Genomic DNA, 16,447 nt, shown 5'->3' on the forward strand with positions numbered 1-16,447 from the left:
TCATTTTTTCCCTTCTAATTTATGAGGGCCAGGCAAGCGGAGGGGCTGACTTTCCAAACACGATACGGGCATGAAAACAAAGCGAGATGGGAGCTCTTTGTGCTGAGGAGAGAGACGGAGATCATACTCCCACTCCCACTGGCACTTTCCACTAATCAATTCACTGTCTAGGCTGCTTCCAGACTGTTTACCTGCCGTCAGACCCAAAACAACCCTTATTGTTCACTGTTCACACGCCGGTCCTGTGGCCTAGGAAGGAATGTGTTCTAAACACTGGCTGCTAATGAGTAGAATAGAACAACGTGTGAGCTGAGCTTCTCTGCTGTCCCGTCTCTGTCTGACCTGTCACGTCTGGTGGGTTGGAAGTTGGAACTCTTGATTTATGGGCGCACTTAAGTGTTTTTCGTGGGGACCGTCCAGTTCAGAGTGTGTTTTTAAATCATATGGCCGGTATCAAAGCAGGGAAAGGAATCCCCCCCCCCCCCTCCCGTCGTGGTCGGTCTCCATGGTTATGTCTATGTCATGTTTCACTCTGTTGAGTATGAGGCAGGAGTGTGGAGCCAAAGAGCCTTTTTAAACGGCTCCAAAACTGTCATTTGGTATAACATGTCCAGATCCCTGGTGAATTGCTTGAGAACTCCATGGAATATATTCATGTAATGTTGACATGTTGTATGTTGACTACCGTGCTGACAGTTTTACTGACAGACCAGTGTAGGTACTTATTGTAGAACTTATCCTAGTTCCTGTTCAGTCCCTAGTACCGATCTCCGGCCCTCACCACGTTGCTGTGTTTAAATTGCATATCAAAAGACGGGCTTACATACAAGTCAACACGGGAACACTAGAGCTGCTCTGATTTATCAGTGGATCATGTGCTCTTGTTTTGAGCCAATGAACGGTATTGTGGTCTACTCAGAGTTTCCAATGGGAATAGCATTGAGCCTCAACCCTCATACCAGTGAGGTAAAGAGGGATAGGAGGGATAGAGAGAGTGAGGCATAGAGAGAGATACTCTGGCCCTCTAACTTGTGGCTGTGGAATGCAAGCCACCAATATTTTGACTTCTCCTTTGGAAACAGCTGCGTTTCCTTTTTAATCGGATCCCTCAGGAGAAATCCATCTCGTCCGTCTGTCACAGGCTTCCTCCTCTAAATCTGAGAAGGTAGGGGCCAGCCGAGCGCTCAGACACACACCTGCTACAGCAGACACCAGATCACTATAGCAGGTCTCCCCACTCGGTCCCGCTGCCACCTCACACACAGTGCGCACACACACACACACACACACACAGACACACACAGACACACACACACACACACACACACACACACACACACACACACACACACACACACACACACACACACACACACACACACACACACACACACACACACACACACACACACACACACACACACACACACACACACACACACACACACACACACACACACACACACACTAGCAACCAGCCCTCAAAAATGGAATTCCTCAAATCCTGAAAGGCCAATAACAGGGAACCTTGACAAAAATCATCACAGACTTGTCAGAGTATTAAAAAAAAAGATGGCGGAAATTAGAAACGTACAGATTTGGGGGAGAGAAGAAAAGAAAGTGCATCAGAAAACAACGCAGTACATCTCTGTTTATATTTAGTTTGTACTAATGGAAGCCAAACTGAGAAGTAGCAAGGGAGCCATTTTTTATAGAGGGTCAGTAGTTTGGCCCATAGGAAAGCAGTAGCTTTCGTTGTCTGTAGCCTATAAATCTCAGAGGAAATTGACCAAAACATCAAGGACGGAGAATCCTACAATAGTGGAAGGAATTAGATCAGAGGCTTTTTAAAGAGCTCCCAATCGGATGGCCATTGATTCTTCCTTAAAGACAGACATTGATGGACAGCAGTTTCAGACTGAATGTATGGAGCGATTGATTGAGCAGCGGGAATTAAATTCAGGACGAGTCGTCAGGCAAGAGACAGAGAACTTTGAGGTCAGGATAAGAGCCATGTGAACACTTCTATGTGTACAGTATGAATGCCTTGAATATGTCTAAGTGTTTAGCAGTATGTGAGGTAATAATGATGCTGATCTCAGTATTGTCTCTTGCGTGCTTTATGGACAAACACCAGCCAAGAACCTGATATCAGTCTTACTTTGTTTAACAATGTTTAGCTGGGTTTATTTCATTGTGTGTGAGTGAAAGCATCTAACGCCCCCCCCCCCCCCCCCAAGCGACCGCTGTCCTGGGCTGTCAGGGAGGAGAGACATCACAGGATTGGGATGTCAGGGAGGAGAGACATCTCAGGATTGGGATGTCAGGGAGGAGAGACATCTCAGGATTGGGATGTCAGGGAGGAGAGACATCTCAGGATTGGGATGTCAGGGAGGAGAGACATCACAGGATTGGGATGTCAGGGAGGAGAGACATCTCAGGATTGGGATGTCAGGGAGGAGAGACATCACAGGATTGGGATGTCAGGGAGGAGAGACATCTCAGGATTGGGATGTCAGGGAGGAGAGACATCTCAGGATTGGGATGTCAGGGAGGAGAGACATCACAGGATTGGGATGTCAGGGAGGAGAGACATCTCAGGATTGGGATGTCAGGGAGGAGAGACATCACAGGATTGGGATGTCAGGGAGGAGAGACATCTCAGGATTGGGATGTCAGGGAGGAGAGACATTACAGGATTGTTTGAGAAGATCCCGTTCTGTGAGACTGCCACTGCAGAGTAGACCACCATTAGTCTGTTCCACGAAGATTGTTGTATCAGCTGTGTTTTAGCTGTTTTTATTTCAATTCTCCATTTCAAAAAGTGGGAAAGAATTTGAGTGTTTATTTTCCAGCCCATTTCCAGGATTTGTATGATATTTCTTCTCAAAAGATATTACCCTATTTGTTGACAGGCTATTGGCTTACATTGGGTAGCGAATGAGAATGGCTGCTCTCACAAGGGCTGTTGAAGAAGTCGCTACTGACTATTAATGTTAATGAGCCTGCTCTGTGAACACCTGAGGCCTTAAGCGTGCGCACACACACACACACACACACACACACACACACACACACACACACACACACACACACACACACACACACACACACACACACACACACACACACACACACACACACACACACACACACACTCTGCTAACTCAGAGAAACTGACAAAGAACAGACACACTTTACACACTTCTTACTTGTTACATTGTTACTTTGTTACATTGTTACTTTGTTACATTGTTACTTTGTTACATTGTTACTTTGTTACTTTGTTACATTGTTACATTGTTACTTTGTTACATTGTTACATTGTTACATTGTTACATTGTTACTTTGTTACTTTGTTACTTTGTTACATTGTTACTTTGTTACATTGTTACTTTGTTACATTGTTACTTTGTTACATTGTTACTTTGTTACTTTGTTACATTGTTACTTTGTTACATTGTTACTTTGCTACATTGTTACTTTGCTACATTGTTACTTTGCTACATTGTTACTTTGTTACATTGTTACATTGTTACTTAGTTACATTGTTACATTGCAATTTATAACAGATGAATGGTGACAAGGAGTGGATAATTAGGCGTTTGGAGAGAAAGACCGAAATAATGGTTGTGAATTGTTCCCTGACCGGGCTGGAACTACTTGCTACACCAATCTTAAACTACACTACTACCACGCCAAACAAAGGACAGTGTCACGCTTGCGCAGGTGAAATAACTTTTAGACCGACCAAAACATATTCTACATCAGGAAAATTGCTTTGTCTAAGTACTGGTAGATTCAACAACCAAAAGAATGGACGATCTGACCAGAGAGGTACAGGACCAGAAAACCAGTCTTAATTTCTCCCAGGGAGAGCTTGATGAGTTGAAAAGGACTGCAGCAGTATGGCAAATAACTGTTAGTTTATGAGGAAAGACATCAACACTGTCTGTGAATCAATATTAATGACAAGGAACCAGGATTACCTAGAAGGACAATCATGGCATGTAACATTGTTGTGGATCGATTCACAATCTCCACATGAGACCTGGATCGAGTCTGAAGAGAAAGTGATACAAATGATCAGATAGATCCTAAGAAGATTGAGGTGAGCCTGCTCTGTGCGCCCACAGGATTGGAAAACATATTTCTGGCCCAGGTGAGAGACCCAGGTCGATAGTGGTAAAGTTCCTGAGGTAGAAGGACATGGAGAGAGCCAAGAACTTGAGAGGAACCAACACCTTCCTCAAGGAGAACTACTCTGAAAACGGTGCACCAGGGGCTAGGGACCTGATCCCAGCCATGACAGAAACCAGAGAGCGAGGGGACTTGCTTACAGTACATCTGCTACGACAGGCTCATTGTCCACCCTCCCACCCACAAGCCTGAAAGGGGTAAGAGACCCAATCCGACGGGTTCATAGTCTAAGCCCCGCACCCTGATTGATGGCTTGCTTTGTTTGTGGTTTCCCATATTATGTCTAATAAACTACCCAGGAAAGGGCTAAAAATAGCCCATATAAGATATGCAGCCTAAGAAATAAGGTGCATGAAATCAATAACTAGCTAACCTCAGATAACATTCATATATTAGACACCAATGAGACTCATTTACATACAGTGTCTTCAGAAAGAATTGACAGACTGAATTTTAAATTGATTACATTTAGATTTTTTTCTGTCACTGGCCTACATACAATACCCCATAATGTGAAAGGGAAATTATGTTTTTCAGAATTTTTACAAATTAATAAAAAATGAAATGCTGAAATGTTTTGAGTCAATAAGTCTTCAATCCCTTTGTTAAGGCAAGCCTAAATAAGTTCAGGAGTAAAAATGTACGTAACAAGTCACAGTAAGTTTCACTCTGTGTGCAATAATAGTGTTTAACATGATTTTTGAATGACTACCTCATCTCTGTACCCCACACATACAATTATCTGTAAGGTCCCTCAGTCAAGCAGCGAATTTCAAACACAGATTCAACCACAAAGACCAGGGAGGTTTTCCAATGCCAGAAGGGTACCTATTGGTAGATGGTTAAAAAATTTAAAAAAGCAGACATTGAGCATCGTGAAGTTATTAATTACACTTTGAATGGTGTATCAATACACCCAGTCACTACACAGATACAGACAGAGGGGAAAAAGGAAGCCTGGACGGAATAGAAATATTCCAAAACATGCATCCTGTTTGCAATAAGGCACTGAAGTAGTACTTTAAAAAATTGGCAGAGCAATTAACTTTTTGTTACTGAGTACCACTCTCCATATTTTCAAGCTTAGTGGTGGCTTATCATGTTAGGGGTATGCATGTAATTATTAAGGACTGGGGAGTTTTTCAGGAAAAACAGGGAAAAATATGGGGGAGTTGTTGCTGTATATGTCCAGAGCCAAATTCCTGTGTAGGAGAGGATCCCATGCCAAAGGTTGTTGAAGTGTTTTGGTTGCAGGTTCACCTGCCACATGTAAAGCCTCTTCTTTTGGGGTGCTGCTAGCGGCCACCAAGTGCTAACAGTCCGTTTTTGGATAATATGTGTGAAATGCTTGATAATGTGTTTGATATTAACAGAGAGGTCTATTTTCTGGGCGACCTAAACATTGACTGGTTTTCATAGAGTGGTCCGCTCAGGAGGAAGCTGCTTACTGCAACCAACGCCTGTAATCTGGTTCATTAATCAACCTGCCAGGGTGTTTACAAACAGTCCAGGAACTATATCATCCACATGTATTGATTATATTTTTACCAATTCTGCAGAACTTTATTCTAAAGCTGTATCCACCCATTCGATGTAGTGACCACAATATAAAAGCTGTATCCAGAAAAGCCAAAGTTCCAAAGGTACGACTTAAAATAATGTATAAGAGATCATACAAAAAGGTTTGTAGTGATTCCTATGATGAATATGTAAAGAAGATTGATTGGTTTAATATGTGTAATGGGGAGGAGCATCCAGACATTGCACTTCAAGCATTTATGAAATTGCTCCTTTTTAGTTATTGATAAAGTGACTGTTAGAACTGCTAAGGCGCCGTGGATTGATGAGGAACTGAAAAACTGTATGGTTGAAAGATGGGGCAGAAGGAGTGGCTAATAAGTCTGGCAGCACATCTGATTGGCTGACATACTGCAAATTGAGACATTTGCAACTGAACAAAAATAAGAAGAAACTGTATTATGAAACTAAGATTTAAAAAAAAAGCTTTGGAGAACTTTAAATGAAATTTAGGGCAGAAAGACTAGTTCAACACTGTCTTGTATTGAATCAGATGACTCATTCATCACAAAACCCTTTGATGTGGCCAATTATACTTCATTTTCAAAGTGGGCAAACTCAGGCATGAAATGGCAAGAACAAACTGTGAACCATTATATTCATGCTTAACATACCGAATTCTGAAAGAAAAGCTAATGAAATTAAAATGGCATAAAGTTAGCGTGGAAGAGTTGAAAAAAATTGTTGCTGGCCGTCCATAATGACGAACCACCTGGTATTGACAACTGAGGATAGTAGCAGAATATTTTGCTGCTCCTATTTCTCACATCTTTAATCTGAGTTCGGATCATTTCCCCCCCCCCCCCTCAGACCTGAAGGGAAGCTAAAGTCATTCTGCTACCCCAGAATGGTAAAGCGCCCTTTTCTGGTTCTAACAGCAGATCAATAAGTCTCTTAGCAAACTTTTGGAAAGAATTGTGTTTGACCAAATACAATGTTATTTCATTATGAACAAATTCACAACAGACTTTCAGCATGTCTATAGAGAAGAACATTCTACATGTACTGCACTGACAGAAATGACTGATGATTGGCTGAAAGAAATTGATAATAAGAAGATGGTTGGAGCTGTGTACTGTTAGGTTTCAGTGCAGCCTTAGTCATTATTGACCATAATCTGTTAGCGGAAAAACATGTGTTATGGCTTTACGCCCTCTGCCATCGTAGACCAAATGGTACAGAGCATTCGGAAAGTATTAATCCAAAGTGGATTAAATAGTTTTTTCCCCCCTCACAATACCTCATAATGACAAAGCAAAAAATAAAAACTGAAATATCGCATTTACGTAAGTATTCAGACCCTTTACTCAGTACTTTGTTGAAGCACCTTGTTGAAGCAGTCTTCTTGGGTATGACGCTACAAGCTTGGCACACATGTATTTGGGGAGTTTCTCCCATTCTTCTCTGCAGATCCTCTGAAGCTCTGTCAGGTTGGATGGGGAGCATTGCTGCACAGCTATTTTCAGGTCTCTCCAGAGACGTTCGATCAGGTTCAAGTCCGGGCTCTGGCTGGGCCTCTCAAGGACATTCCGAGACTTGTCCTGAAGCCACTCATGCGTTGTCTTGACTGTGTGCTTAGGGTCGTTGTCCTGTTGGAAGGTGAACCTTCGCCCCCAGTCTGAGATCATGAGCGCTCTGGAGCAGGTTTTCATCAAGGATCTCTCTGCACTTTGCTCCGTTTATCTTTCCCTCAATCCTGACTAGTCTTCCAGTCCCTGCCCCTGAAAAACATCCCCACAGCATGATGCTGCCCCCACCATCCTTCACCATAGGGATGGTGCCAGGTTTCCTCCAGACGTGATGCTCGGTATTTAGGCCAAAGAGTTTAATCTTGGTTTCATCAGACCAGAGAATCTTGTTTATCATGGTTGGGGAAGTCTTTAGGTGCCTTTTGACAAACTCCAAGCGGGATGTCATGTGCCATTTACTGAGTAGTGGCTTCCGTCTGGCCACTCTACCATAATGCCTGATCGGTGGAGTGATGCAGAGATGATTGTCCTTCTTGAAAAACTAAGCCTGTGTGTCCATGTATGCTGATGATTCAACCCTATACACATCAGCGGCCACAGCTAGTGAAATCCCTGTTACTCTAAACACAGAGTTGCAGTTCATTTCAGAATGAGTGGCCAGCAACAAACTGGTCCTGAATATATCTAAGACTAAGAGCAGAGTATTAATATCTCTTAAACTCTAGATCTAAACTGGATCTGGTAATAAAACATCTGGTTATACATTATTATTTATTTTAAGATAACTAAGACTGTCCTAATAAAATACTAAATACACACAGAATAAATTCCTCTCAGAAGTATAGTTCTGTCCTGAGAGCTGTGGAAGAATGAAATCTCCCAATGACACACAGGTATGAGGGGGATGACTGCTACCATTCAGTCGTCCGCCGATTGGGGCTCCTGATAGTCTCTGTTGGTTACATCCAAGGCCATGCATGGACAGGCAGTCATCTTTTAGCAGAGTCCCAACAGAGCTGTAATTATCACAAATTACCTATACCTTCTGAGTGCCCTGGGACTATAAAACCTGAAAAGTGTGACCAGATTAGATATGTTTTCTGGGCATTCGTGTGGAATGCAGCGCTGACAGACTGGGCGGTGGAGAAATGCGTCCAGACAGCTTCCTGTCAGGGGTTTGTATCAGACTCCTGATTTCTTTTTAAAGGATTATGATTACAGTCAAAATAGGATTCTAATGTTCTAGTGTGGAATTGTTCCTGAGTGATGTCATTATGTAACCTGGAAGGCTAATGGGCCAACGGTTGGCCAGTTTCAGCTTGAAGACTCTTCTTCAACTGCTCATGGTCTATGACAGTCTTTGCCAGGGATTGTCTCCTGCATCATATCCTCATCATGGTGGGTTGGACTGCCCATTCATTTTCAATTTTTTTGTGCTCTGACCGGTGCTGAACTGTGTAGGGCCTTTGACTGTGTGAGGGCTGAGCTGTGTGGGGGCTGAGCTGTGTGGTGGTTGAGCTGTGTGAGGGCTGAGCTGTGTGGTGGCTGAGCTGTGTGGTGGCTGAGCTGTGTGGGGGCTGAGCTGTGTGGGGGCTGAGCTGTGTGAGGGCTGAGCTGTGTGGGGGCTGAGCTGTGTGGGGGCTGAGCTGTGTGGTGGCTGAGCTGTGTGGGGGCTGAGCTGTGTGAGGGCTGAGCTGTGTGGGGGCTGAGCTGTGTGGTGGCTGAGCTGTGTGGGGGCTGAGCTGTGTGCGGGCTGAGCTTTTTGCGGGCTGAGCTGTGTGGGGGCTGAGCTGTGTGGTGGCTGAGCTGTGTGGTGGCTGAGCTGTGTGGGGGCTGAGCTGTGTGAGGGCTGAGCTGTGTGGGGGTTGAGCTCTGTGGGGGCTGTGACTATGTGAGTGTGTGCATTTGTGTGTGTGCACGGGGGTACATCTCCATCGTAAACCCCCGGTCCCGCCAGTGACCCATGCCTGGACCGGTGTCTCCTGATGGGCATGCTTTGATGCAGGCTCCGGGTCAAAGTAGAGGATCAGAGCCCGGGAAGAGTGTCCAGGGACCCCTAAACCCCCACTCCCACCCCCACAACCAGACCTCATCTAGCTGCATTACCACAAAGCCTTTCAGGCCAGCAGGACGTGGAGACAGGCCCTTTGGGGAAGTGGAGCATGGCAGCCCCTCAGGCAGATGGATACGACCACCACCTCCGCCGCAGAGATGTGGGACTGCGAAAAGTCTAAACTTTTATAAGTAAAAGCATGTTTTTCAAAGGGATGAGTTTTTGCATGGACTCCTAATGCCAACAAATAGAGTATGAAGTTGAATGGAAGCCCAGGAACTGAAATATGTAAGTGTTTGGGCGACCCGCCAAATTCACATAGAGATGTGAGTTATAAATCTGTCATTCCCTTTGAAAGCAAGTCTAAGAAGCGGTAGATCTGTTCTATGTGTGCTATTTCTATGCTTCCCGTTCTTAAGTTTTGTTTTTACGTCTTTTACTTTGGGTTTTGTACACCAGCTTCAAACAGCTGAAAATGATATATTTTTTGGTAATGGAAAATATATTTCACAGCGGTTTAGATGCTATAATTATTCTCTACACTACACTTTGCTTGTCACATAAACGGACATTTTTGCAACCAGAAAATTGAGATTTCTGCATAGTGTACCTTTTAAGTTTTTACAGTTTTTTACTTTGAGAAATGTATTTTTTGTTTGACTTCGGTTCATAATGTGCAGTGCTCTTGAATATTCAGCCCCCCCGTGTGAACTCCCAAAAGTTTCCCAAGGAACAAACCTTTAATCATGAACACTGGCATTGGGATGTGTGAAGCCATCAGAAGCCATCAAATCTGAGAGGGAAGTCAGAGATAATCATAGTATAATTACATAAACATGATATGAATTCTTCACATGCCTTGGGCCGTGTTGCATTTTTATCGGTTTCACCATCGGCGACGCTTTTCGAAAATAATATGTTCTTCATGTCTGGTCTGACTGTTTGATGGGGTGCAAAGATTTTATTGAAGAGCTTGTGCAAACTGTAAAGTGGCTTTTATCTCTCGCTTTAGTTCACAACTATGCATTGTGGGTATGGCAGCTCATTCCTGAATCAACAGCAAATTAGAAAGACTTAACGACAAAGCGGATTGTTGAGTACATTTACAGTCTGAATTGTTGGTTCGGGTCTAACCCCGAGCTCTTCTTTTGGGTTTGGTTGTTTTCTATTGTGGCTAACAATAATGCATGTTATATGCCTCAGGTCAAAAGGGCGGCAGGTAGCCTAGTGGTTAGAGCGTTGGACTAGTAACTGAAAGGTTGCAAGATTGAATCCTCCGAGCTGACAAGGTAAAAATCTGTCATTCTGCCCCTGAACAAGGCAGTTAACCCACTGTTCCTAGGCTGTCATTGAAAATAAGAATGTGTTCTTAACTGACTTGCCTAGTTAAATAAAGGTTAAAAAAATAAAAGTTTTTATTTACAACTTTGAGAATTACAGCTGTAATATAACAGACTTCTCTGCACTTCCAGTCATGGATTTGTAATGAACATTCTACTTAAATGGAATAGCGTAAGAGTTAGGCAATATAGTTTCCAGCTATAATCAGAAACAGGGTTTTAAAACAACAATATCCATGGATCCAAACATCTTTATCAGAGTGGTGGGGTGCCCCAAGTAAAACCTTCTTACTGTGAGGAATTATTAACATAAATAATCGGTCTTCTCCCCTGCCGACTTGGGCAACCCTGACTGAACACTACTGGGCTAGCTCTCCCCTTAAACCTCATGTTGTCAAACCATGACGCAGCTGAAACACACTGACATTGACACACAGACCTCCCCAATGCAGCTTTTAGAGACCTGCTATCCACTGAGTGTTAACCACCACACTTTGCTACAGTGCCTCTTTGGTTTGGGAGGGGGTCGTGGTGTGTAGCTACTAGCTGGCCTGAGGAGCAGTGCTGTGGGGGAGACAGACCTTGTTTTTCTTTGCGGTTGCGGGCGGGGAGGGATAAGACTGGATGCTGAGGGATTAAACGGAAGGGGGCTCCTTACAGGGGACTGGATGGAAAACACAGAGTGAGAGACGCCGTTGACCACTGACCACAGAGCCGCCTGACCATCCACCCACCTCTCCATCTCTCTTTCCCTCAGCGTCAGCACGGTCCTTCTTAACACTTCAGACACTCTCTCCTCTGTGCTCTCAGCTCCCTCCCTCTCTTTTCTACCTTCTTCTGTCTTGTCTTTTCTGTCATTCCTTAACCTTCTATTCTGTGTACCAGACTTTTCCTGAATTCACTCAGTCTGTGACAAACAGGTCAACACGACCTCAATTAATTTAAGTGAATCTTTCTCATTTTGGTTTATTTTCTCATTGTATCCTCTCTCTCTCTCTCTCTCTTTCTCTCTCTCTGTCTCTCTTTCTCTCTGTCTCTCTCTCTCTGTCTCTCTCCCTCTCCTGGAGTTGCGTATCCCATTTAGTTTCCTCTGTGTCATGTCACACTAGTATCTGTGCCGAGGCTGGAGAGCATCCAGACTGTGTGGGGGCTGATGACAAAAGCAGCGGGACCCTAAAGCCACAAGTTGCGCAGGTGGAAACGTGAAAACAGGCACCAATTAGAGCTTTCCAACATCCCTTTCTTCTTCTTCTTCTCTCCTCTATTTCCGTGTCCCTTTTTATTTCTTTCTCCGTTGGTCGTATCGCCCACCATCTTCTGGTGAATCATCCGAGACATTCTATTCCATTATCAGGTCTGCAGGATACTTTCACAGGTCCCACTGTCTCTAGGGTTGCTCTGTGTACTTTTCCACTGCGTGTGTGTGTATGTGCATAAACTTGCACTGTCTTTGTGACCACACACTGTGGTGTTGCTCCAGCATGTGACCACGCTCTCTGTGCTGGAGGTCTGCATCTGGTCAGCCCACCCTAACTCTCCCAGCTCCCTCAGACCCTACACACACTGCTCTGTCTCCACCAACTACTGTTAGCAAGACGTTTATAACGCTCAGAAGAAGCATGGAATACCTCTCAGAAGAAGCATCTCAATCTCTACTAATCCCAATTTCCATTTTCACTCTAGATCTCAGTTCAGTTTAAATCAAGACGGATGTTTTCTGGCTGATCTAAACAGCATGTATTGGAGAACAATTCTCTTTGATTTCAGTCTTGAAAAGCTCGATGGACCATTGCGTTTCAAGCCTCCATCTTAAACCCATGGGTGCTAAGTGGGAGTTGTAAAGTCATTTGGAATACCGCGACCCCTCTCTCAGGCCCCCGCTAACACGGCCCCTTGGGGGAACAGGTGTGTTAGTGGGGGAACGGGTGTGTTAGTGGGGGAACGGGTGTGTTAGTGGAGGAAGAGGTGTGTTAGTGGAGGAAGAGGTGTGTTAGTGGAGGAACGGGTGTGTTAGTGGAGGAACGGGTGTGTTAGTGGAGGAAGAGGTGTGTTAGTGGAGGAAGAGGTGTGTTAGTGGAGGAAGAGGTGTGTTAGTGGAGGAAGAGGTGTGTTAGTGGAGGAAGAGGTGTGTTAGTGGAGGAAGAGGTGTGTTAGTGGAGGAAGAGGTGTGTTAGTGGAGGAAGAGGTGTGTTAGTGGAGGAAGAGGTGTGTTAGTGGGGAACGGGTGTGTTAGTGGAGGAAGAGGTGTGTTAGTGGAGGAAGAGGTGTGTTAGTGGAGGAAGAGGTGTGTTAGTGGAGGAAGAGGTGTGTTAGTGGAGGAACGGGTGTGTTAGTGGAGGAAGAGGTATGTTAGTGGGGGAAGAGGTGTGTTAGTGGAGGAAGAGGTGTGTTAGTGGAGGAAGAGGTGTGTTAGTGGAGGAAGAGGTGTGTTAGTGGAGGAAGAGGTGTGTTAGTGGAGGAAGAGGTGTGTTAGTGGAGGAAGAGGTGTGTTAGTGGGGGAAGAGGTGTGTTAGTGGGGGAAGAGGTGTGTTAGTGGGGGAAGAGGTGTGTTAGTGGAGGAAGAGGTGTGTTAGTGGGGGAAGAGGTGTGTTAGTGGAGGAAGAGGTGTGTTAGTGGAGGAAGAGGTGTGTTAGTGGAGGAAGAGGTGTGTTAGTGGAGGAAGAGGTGTGTTAGTGGGGGAATGGGTGTGTTAGTGGGGGAACGGGTGTGTTAGTGGAGGAAGAGGTGTGTTAGTGGGGGAAGAGGTGTGTTAGTGGAGGAAGAGGTGTGTTATTGGAGGAAGAGGTGTGTTAGTGGAGGAAGAGGTGTGTTAGTGGAGGAAGAGGTGTGTTAGTGGAGGAAGAGGTGTGTTAGTGGGGGAAGAGGTGTGTTAGTGGAGGAAGAGGTGTGTTAGTGGGGAACGGGTGTGTTAGTGGAGGAAGAGGTGTGTTAGTGGAGGAAGAGGTGTGTTAGTGGAGGAAGAGGTGTGTTAGTGGAGGAAGAGGTGTGTTAGTGGAGGAAGAGGTGTGTTAGTGGAGGAAGAGGTGTGTTAGTGGAGGAAGAGGTGTGTTAGTGGAGGAAGAGGTGTGTTAGTGGAGGAAGAGGTGTGTTAGTGGAGGAAGAGGTGTGTTATTGGAGGAAGAGGTGTGTTAGTGGAGGAAGAGGTGTGTTAGTGGAGGAAGAGGTGTGTTAGTGGAGGAAGAGGTGTGTTAGTGGAGGAAGAGGTGTGTTAGTGGAGGAAGAGGTGTGTTATTGGGGAACTGGTGTGCTAGTGGAGGAAGAGGTGTGTTAGTGGAGGAAGAGGTGTGTTAGTGGAGGAAGAGGTGTGTTAGTGGAGGAAGAGGTGTGTTATTGGGGAACTGGTGTGTTAGTGGGGGAAGAGGTGTGTTAGTGGAGGAAGAGGTGTGTTAGTGGAGGAAGAGGTGTGTTATTGGGGAACTGGTGTGTTAGTGGAGGAAGAGGTGTGTTAGTGGAGGAAGAGGTGTGTTAGTGGAGGAAGAGGCGTGTTAGTGGAGGAAGAGGTGTGTTATTGGGGAACTGGTGTGTTAGTGGGGGAAGAGGTGTGTTAGTGGAGGAAGAGGTGTGTTATTGGGGAACTGGTGTGTTAGTGGAGGAAAAGGTGTGTTAGTGGAGGAAGAGGTGTGTTATTGGGGAACTGGTGTGTTAGTGGGGGAAGAGGTGTGTTATTGGGGGAACAGGTGTGTTAGTTGTGGAACATATGTGTTAGTTGTGGAACATATGTGTTTGTGGGGGAACAGGAGTGTTTGTGGGGGAAGAGGTCTACTGCTGTGGGGCTTTGGGCTTGTCAGTCCTGCTGGCTGCAGACAGAACCTGAGGTGAAATGAGGCGCATCCTTATCCTCGTCCTCGCACTCCCTTATCATCCATGGTGTGATCTAGAACCACACTCCCTTATCATCCATGGTGTGATCTAGAACCACACTCCCTTATCATCCATGGTGTGATCTAGAACCACACTCCCTTATCATCCATGGTGTGATCTAGAACCACACTCCCTTATCATCCATGGTGTGATCTAGAACCACACTCCTTTATCATCCATGGTGTGATCTAGAACCACACTCCTTTATCATCCATGGTGTGATCTGGGACCACACTCCCTTATCATCCATGGTGTGATCTAGAACCACACTCCCTTATCATCCATGGTGTGATCTAGAACCACACTCCTTTATCATCCATGGTGTGATCTGGGACGAGGCTGAGGGCTGGGATGAGCCCCGCTGTGCTGAGGGTGTGAGCGTGCTTGTATTTTTGTGTATGTGTATGTGTGTACTGTATGTGTGTATGTGTATGTGTGTACTTTATGTGTGTATGTGTATGTGTGTACTTTATGTGTGCGCGTGTGTGTAAGTGGTTGACCTCAGGTAAATACTGAAGGCGATTGTATGGAGGGGGGGATGTTAATCTCTAAGGGGATGATCTCTGGTAAACCCTAAACTTAAAGAAGAGTGTCACCATCTCCAGGGTGCTGCTTGTCTTCGTAGCTGTGCCTCACTAGTGAGACGGGAACGGGGGTCCCACAGTGTACTGTCCTCTACTCCCCGTGAGACCCTCCAAAGTGGATCTCCTCCCTAATTGGGAACACATATGCAGGGAGGGACATGAGGTATGGAGATCGCGGGGGGGGGGGGAGGACTCACTAATGTAATGTCTCTAGGAGTGAAGCTATTGTAATTGATCAAACAGGGAAGTATTTTTATACTATAGTACTGAACCCCTCCCCTCCCCCCCTCCAAATCCCTGCTCTACCATTTAATTTACTGCTCAGATTTGTTGGGGAGGGCTGGCGTGGTGGAGGTGAAGTGTGGGCTCTATGTCTGAATCTCACACGGGATTGCTGCATGGAAATCTGTTCAGAGCGGAAGAGCGGAACAGGATACTCCATCAAGACTGAGTTGTGAGGCATCCGGCTGGCCTTGTACTGATGTGGCAGAAAACACACAGCCAGTGAATCCAGCCCTTGGGAACTAGAGGGTGATGGTGAATTGGTGATAGTGTGTGTGGTGAGAGAAAGTGTGTGTGTTTGTGTGTGACTGAGCATGGTTAGAGGAAGGAAAGCTGGGGGCACACTCTGGTTATTGCTTCCTCTCTCTCTCTCTCTCTCTCTCTCTCTCTCTCTCTCTCTCTCTCTCTCTCTCTCTCTCTCTCTCTCTCTCCCTCCCCCTCAACCTTTCTCTCTTTCTCTTTCCCCCTCTCTCTCTCTCCCTCTCTCTCTCCCTCTCCCTCTCTCTGTGTGTTGTATTGAACTGTAGGGAAAGTGGCTTTATTGTGGGGACGTCTCAGAGCGAAATGGGAACCATTTCCTTGGGGAACACATTATTATTGCAATGCATGTTGCAATTGAAAGAGGGAAGCTATGTGGGGAGGTAATAGTTGGTTTTTGTAATTTGTAGCCTCTGAAGTGGTCGTTAGAACACACAGACCGAGTTTACAGCTCCGAAATCATTGGCTTTCACTGCAGACAATAACAGGGGATTTATTTAAGGAAACAGTAAGCCACAACCCTATTAGTCTAAATGTGATGCTTTGAAACTCTTTTTATGGTGGAACCTCAGTGTTGTCTGTGAATGAGATATCCATCAATCACTTAACTGCATAGGAATACATAGAACGTCTAAGTAACTAACTGCATGTACAGTGTAGCAGGCAGAAGTTATTTTTTACTATTAACGTCTATCCTTGTGTGGCCTCTTCAGGTCGAAGCCTGTTTGTTATGCTAGCTGAGCTCCATGCTAACATCCCACAGCACATCCTGTGTGTGGCCTCATTAGCTAGACGACTCAAAATCACTTAAAAAAAAAAAAG

At 45.2% G+C, this 16,447-nt stretch overlaps 1 protein-coding gene across 2 annotated transcripts in view; it reads left to right on the forward strand.

The window, feature by feature from the left end:
• The window catches only part of LOC139583326 (bone morphogenetic protein 7-like), a 50,710-nt gene that overhangs the window by 11,607 nt on the left and 22,656 nt on the right, over positions 1–16,447 (forward strand). The window lies entirely within an intron of this gene.

The sequence above is a fragment of the Salvelinus alpinus genome, chromosome 8, assembly GCF_045679555.1.
Source record: "Salvelinus alpinus chromosome 8, SLU_Salpinus.1, whole genome shotgun sequence".
Classification (NCBI taxonomy): Eukaryota; Metazoa; Chordata; class Actinopteri; order Salmoniformes; family Salmonidae; genus Salvelinus; species Salvelinus alpinus.